The following is a 7,135-nucleotide window of genomic DNA, read 5'->3' as shown; positions in this document are numbered from 1 at the left end:
CTTCTTAACTGTCAAGGCCGTTGGTACAAGAAAATGAAAAGTGGATCGGCGATGGCTAGAAGGCCGGTGACGTCGACCGCCGAACGCCGCTCGAACAAGGAGAGGGACCGACTCCGGTGGAAGTCGTGACATTAACTGCCATTTTTTCCTTGACTATAGACTTATGAAGAAAGTTAAGCAAAGTTGCTTTTCCTCAATAAAGTTTTTGGAAATGTTCTTAAGGTTTTTCCTAAGTTTCTTCCTAAGACAAAATGTAAGGAGAAATGGAATTCTTGAAAATAATGTTTTAGGATCTCTTCTTGGAAATGTACTTACCTTTAGGACAGCTAAACCCTTGTCTTGAGACGAATGGGTACTTTTGTAAACATTAATGTCTTCGTGCGCCACAGACACAGTTGGCTACCGGATATTTAAATACAGCAAGAAAACAAATTAAACACACATTATCTAGCTAGCTAGTAATTAACAATGTATTACAATATTCTAGAAGTGTTAAATAGCTAGCGCTATCTCGTCAATTTGCAAAGAAGAACTTGTCTAACTTAGCTAATGTTAACGTTGTTAGCTATGTTGTTGGCTATAACGTCATTACGCGTTAGCGAGCTAACGTAGCTACCTAACTTACCTGTCGCGCAGTCCCTCTACCACCGTCTCTATGATGGACGACACCTTCTCCTCCAGCTGGTCCACGTGATTGGTCTCTCAGCTCCCTTCTTCTTAGCATCCACCTTGATGTCGGACCACTTCTTTTTTACGCCGTCACTGTCCCTTGCCATTCCCCCGACGGCAGAGACAGACTCGACCATCCTCTCTTTTTGGGTCTCTGCAGTGACCCGGCAGTTATCAAGTCTCCCCAACAGCAACCTTTTCCTGGCTGCTATTTCCTCCACCATCTTCAAGCTCTTGTTTGCTGAAGATTTTATTGTGCTTTCCTTGGTTGTCCATTTTTGATTTTGATATAGCTAGTCTGATGGCGATAATGTGTGAAAAATAACGAAATAACCAAATCCTATCATCCCTGTCACATAAGCTTATTTCTTGGTTTCAAGCACGTCACTAATGTCAATGCCACATAAGAAGATATTTACGAAGTTCCTAAGGAAACTACGAATTCCTAAGAACATTTTGAGGAATTTCATCTTCAAACTATCTTATGAACTTCTTGTTTTTTTTCCCTTAAGAAACTTCTTACGTTTTTTCGTAAGTAATGTTTTGTGAATCCGGCCCCAGGAGGCAGGTACAGGTAGGGCCTTACAGGAAGGAGGAGAGAGAATGGAGGGAGAGAGAGGAGGGAGGGAGGGAGGGAGGGGGTGTAGTGGGGTAATATTTATTATATATGTGCATATTATATATACCTCACGTGACCCATAATAAGACTAAGCATTTAGCCTATTAAAATGTTAATCTGACTATAGCAAAACCATGTGCAATCAAGTATTATATGTTTAGCTGACTAAGATCGAGAAATGGTCATGACATATGAATATCAAAGCAAGTTTGTAAAATGAATGGATTCACATACAAGGCATAAAGCTTAATTACTGTATAAGGCAATACTGACATTAACAAAGCATAATTCTAAACATATAGATCCCACGGTTAACATACACGACAAATGTGAACAATGAACGAAGAGATGACTACTAGGCAAGAGGCCTAGAAACCTGGGAAAATAGAAAATATCCTGCAACTGCTCTCCAATCGACTGGATACAGGATAAGAGAGGACAACAGAGCTCCGCTCCATTTCTAACATCTGAAGGTGTGTCTTTTTCGAACCAAAACCAACCACCGTTGACCAATCAAACGATACCAAGTTTACAGTAACCTGATCACCCAGGCCCCATCTCCACAGGGTGTCATAGCATCTAAAGGCTTGTGTGGAGGATGAGCCCAATGTAAATAAACCCCCTTTGCATAGAGTAATGTAGAGTTCACCCTGTACAGATACAAGGTACCACAGAGATCATACATCCATATAGATGGCATACACAGGAGGTTGGTGGCACCTTAATTGGGGAGGACCGGCTCATGGTGATGGCTGGTGCAGAATAGGTGGAATGGTATCAACATTTGGTTTCCATGTGTTTGATGGCATTTCATTCGCTCCATTCCAGTCATTATTATGAGCCGTCCTCCCCTCAGCAGCCTCCACTGATGGAATAAAGGTTATCCTCAGAGGACAAGTTTAAGATAGATAACAGATCGCTGCTGAAGGATTATTCTATCACACATTCCAGTAATCAGTCCTCTGGAAACTGTAACAGAGAGATACATGTTGGCCCCTCAGAGGGGGAAGGACTGACTGGTCCGTGGGCATTGTCTTTTGTGTTTTGTTCAGCCATTTGCCATGTAGCCTAAGCACAGAGATTACATACATGATGGCCAAACCTACAGAGGGAGACAGAGGAGGAGGGAGGAAGGCCAGCACAGAGGTAGAGGAAGAGAGGAGTGAGTCAGGGACAGTGGATGGAGGGTTCGAGGGGGAGGTATGCCAGGTAGGAGTGAGAGAGGGATGAGGGTAAGGGAGATAGAGGAGCGAGAGTCAGGGCAGGCAGGTCAGACAGGTAGTGGTGGAACGTGACTCCCTGCAGGTATTATCAGGCTCAGGGCAGACAGAGCAGAAAGAAGAGCGGCGTGTTGACAGATCACTCCCTGTCTATTGACACGTCCTTCCTCCCCTGAGGCTCTATATGATGAGACAGTCTCTCTGCCTAGTCTGCACCATCACCATGACAACCCATAGAGGAAGTCAACATCTCAGTGATGTCATTGTGTGGGTGGCTGTTGGGAAGGTTTGCAACACAGGTTAATTAAAAGGCATTGATTTGTAAACAGGCCACCTTCCTGCACTACCTCACCCTGGGACGCCCCCGTGCCGCCACAGCTTCAGATAGACCCCAAAGTAAGTAGAGTAGCGTTGGAAGCACTGAGGTTATGAATCAACAAAACAGTGAGAATGCTAAAAGTCTCTCGTTCTCACATCAAAAAGTTAAATGAAACAGCACAGCTGTTTTGGAATTAATTATTTCCCATTAGTCCCTCACATTCAAATGTAACTCTGAGCACACGTGTGACATTTACAGAACATAATAATATTCCATCATAGCTCCTGGTAGATCGGGACGTTGTTTACACAAGATACAACTGGTATCCTTTAATCAGATGGGCCTCCTGTCTCTGATTGAGCTCTGTGCCGTTCTAGAAGGGGAACTGCTGAGGGTTGGTGGACTGTTGATTGATGTGTGGTCCTCTAATCTAGCCTGGTACTGTACTGGATTCCAGACCATCCAGTACAGTAAAAAAAACAATACTATTTGACTATTTGAGTGTTGGCTTGTGCCTGCCCGTGGGGCCAGATGGGCAGGGGTTCCAGATGTGGGACTATCCCATTGGTTCATTGTGAAGGGAAGCTCATTTGAAAGAAAACATCATTCTATTTGAACCTAGGACTGTACTTCAGTACTGTAGTCCTCAGCTGCATGCACTGTAGGGTGGCTCAATGTGATCCTCACTGCTGGAAGCAGAACTCCACTGCTCCATTGCTTTAACCTTGATCTCCTCAACACTGGTAATGGAATAATTGGGATAATTCAGATCCATCCAGATTCATCCACAACGTCACGTTGAGTTAAGGCCCGCTGGATGGAAAGCGCCTGAAGACAACGCAATCTGCTCTGCTAGAGCCATCAACATTTCTGATGTCTTGATTTATTAACATAGCCTGGCCTCTGATTCCAGAATATTCTGCTTTAGATTTATTCCATTTTTTGGGGGGTTTGTTGTTTTTATCATTTAAGGGGTGGTTTTAGGCAAGGAAGATGAATTTTGAGTGCCTGTTTCCCAGAACAAGATTAAACCGACTTCTGGTCTAAAATGCATGGAGAGTCTTCATTGAAAGTCTTCATTGAAAGAGCTTTGAAAGTGCAGGAATAGATTTTATCTGTGTCAGACTGAGTATTTGAATGGGTAACTGTTTGGAATGAACTGTGCATACGCTGTCTATTTTAGGACATCTTCAGGGATGTATGGACACTAAGTCATACGCTGTCTATTTTAGGATATCTTCAGGGATGTATGGACACTAAGTCATACGCTGTCTATTTTAGGATATCTTCAGGGATGTATGGACACTAAGTCATACGCTGTCTATTTTAGGACATCTTCAGGGATGTACGGACACTCAGTCATACGCTGTCTATTTTAGGACATCTTCAGGGATGTACAGACACTCAGTCATACGCTGTCTATTTTAGGACATCTTCAGGGATGTACAGACACTCAGTCATACGCTGTCTATTTTAGGATATCTTCAGGGATGTATGGACACTAAGTCATACGCTGTCTATTTTAGGACATCTTCAGGGATGTACAGACACTCAGTCATACGCTGTCTATTTTAGGATATCTTCAGGGATGTACGGACACTAAGTCATACGCTGTCTATTTTAGGACATCTTCAGGGATGTACAGACACTCAGTCATACACTGTCTATTTTAGGACATCTTCAGGGATGTACAGACACTCAGTCATACGCTGTCTATTTTAGGACATCTTCAGGGATGTACGGACACTCAGTCATACGCTGTCTATTTTAGGACATCTTCAGGGATGTACAGACACTCAGTCATACGCTGTCTATTTTAGGACATCTTCAGGGATGTACGGACACTCAGTCATACGCTGTCTATTTTAGGACATCTTCAGGGATGTACAGACACTCAGTCATACGCTATCTATTTTAGGACATCTTCAGGGATGTACAGACACTCAGTCATACGCTGTCTATTTTAGGATATCTTCAGGGATGTATGGACACTAAGTCATACGCTGTCTATTTTAGGACATCTTCAGGGATGTACGGACACTCAGTCATACGCTGTCTATTTTAGGATATCTTCAGGGATGTATGGACACTAAGTCATACGCTGTCTATTTTAGGACATCTTCAGGGATGTACAGACACTCAGTCATACGCTGTCTATTTTAGGACATCTTCAGGGATGTACAGACACTCAGTCATACGCTGTCTATTTTAGGACATCTTCAGGGATGTACGGACACTCAGTCATACGCTGTCTATTTTAGGATATCTTCAGGGATGTATGGACACTCAGTCATACGCTGTCTATTTTAGGACATCTTCAGGGATGTACGGACACTCAGTCATACGCTGTCTATTTTAGGACATCTTCAGGGATGTATGGACACTCAGTCATACGCTGTCTATTTTAGGACATCTTCAGGGATGTACGGACACTCAGTCATACGCTGTCTATTTTAGGACATCTTCAGGGATGTACGGACACTCAGTCATACGCTGTCTATTTTAGGATATCTTCAGGGATGTATGGACACTAAGTCATACGCTGTCTATTTTAGGACATCTTCAGGGATGTACAGACACTCAGTCATACGCTGTCTATTTTAGGACATCTTCAGGGATGTACGGACACTCAGTCATACGCTGTCTATTTTAGGATATCTTCAGGGATGTATGGACACTCAGTCATACGCTGTCTATTTTAGGACATCTTCAGGGATGTACGGACACTCAGTCATACGCTGTCTATTTTAGGACATCTTCAGGGATGTATGGACACTCAGTCATCTGCTCGTCTTGTTGTGTTTTCAGGGATGTACGGACACTCAGTCATCTGCTCGTCTTGTTGTGTTTTCAGGGATGGAGAGAAGCTACTGGATGTTCCCTGGACTGGATCCTGTATCAGCAGCAGCAGTGGAAGTTCCATTTTGGATCTGGCTATCATCAATATCATTTATTAATATCAGAATACAGCCCTTTAGACTAATGTGAGGAGGGTTGTCCAGTGTTCCTCAGCTCCTTCTGGACAGGTACATAATGGGACACTTCACGTTTCCTCAGCCCCTTCTGGACAGGTACATAATGGGACACATCACGTTTCCTCAGCCCCTTCTGGACAGGTACATAATGGGACACTTCACGTTTCCTCAGCCCCTTCTGGACAGGTACATAATGGGACACTTCACGTTTCCTCAGCCCCTTCTGGACAGGTACATAATGGGACACATCACGTTTCCTCAGCCCCTTCTGGACAGGTACATAATGGGACTCGTCACATTTCCTCAGCCCCTTCTGGATAGGTATATAACGGGACAGTCCACTTTACATCAAATCCCCCATGGAAAGGTACAGTCCACTTTAACCACCAACCCCCCTTGTCCCCATAACGTACATGGGACAGTCTCACATTTCTTCTGGAATAAGACATGACAGTCATCCACTCCAGTTCACCCAATGGGATTACAACAGAATGACTTGTATTCTACTGCACATGTCTATAGGACTGCCTTTCTGTTTAAAACATCTATGTAATGCACACTGAGCTGCTGATGGACTTATTGAACATGATACATGTACTTCTATGTTCTAATTCACTATATTATGCTTTTATTGACACTTGAAGAATGCTGAACAGGTCCGTTGAAGGGCACTTCAATATGCCACTATTTCAACAACATAAAATAAACCTGTATATTGGGACATGTTTACCTTCTCATCGTATCAAATGTGACAATATTACAGTACATTGCAGCACTTGCCACTTGTCAGGTCGCCATTGTAAACAATGATTTGTCTCACCTGGATAATTAAATGTTAGATTAAACAAATAATACATTGTTCCTCGCCGGTTTTGCAAACCAGTTGACAACTCTATCCAAACAGCTTCTATCCAAACAGTAAATGTTGACATGAATTAATTACTGCTGTCACCGTGTCTTATCTTCTCATCTATGGTAGTTCTATAGATAAGTCATGTTGTCTATCTGTCTGGAGAGCTAGAGAGAGAGAGATGAAGGGAGAGAGAGAGATGAAGGGAGAGAGACATATGCATACACAGATAGAGAGAGAGATAAGAGAGAGAGAGAGAGAGAGGGAGAGAGAGAAAGAGAGAAAGAAAGAGAAAGAGAAAGAGGGAGGGAGAAAAGAGAGGGAGAGAGAGAGAAGAGAGAGAAAGAGAGAGAAGATAGGGAGATGAAAGAGAGAGTGAGAGTCTAGGTTCCCCCAGCCACATCATAATTCACACAGGCACAAGTGACCTGAGAGCCCAGCAGGAAAGGGTGGCCACAGCACTCAAGGGAATGATTGAAAAAG

General features: G+C 43.3%; 1 long non-coding RNA gene across 1 annotated transcript in view; it reads left to right on the top strand.

Annotated features, from left to right (window-relative positions):
• The window catches only part of LOC139571608 (uncharacterized), a 175,404-nt gene extending 168,663 nt beyond the window's left edge, over positions 1-6,741 (top strand). The window contains exon 4 of the long non-coding RNA XR_011674325.1: positions 5,682-6,741. This is a non-coding gene — a long non-coding RNA (uncharacterized lncRNA). The remainder of the gene's footprint in view (positions 1-5,681) is intronic.
• The last annotated feature ends 394 nt before the right edge of the window (positions 6,742-7,135 follow it).

This window comes from Salvelinus alpinus, chromosome 1, assembly GCF_045679555.1.
Source record: "Salvelinus alpinus chromosome 1, SLU_Salpinus.1, whole genome shotgun sequence".
NCBI lineage: Eukaryota > Metazoa > Chordata > Actinopteri > Salmoniformes > Salmonidae > Salvelinus > Salvelinus alpinus.
This window is presented reverse-complemented; position numbering and strand designations above follow the sequence as displayed.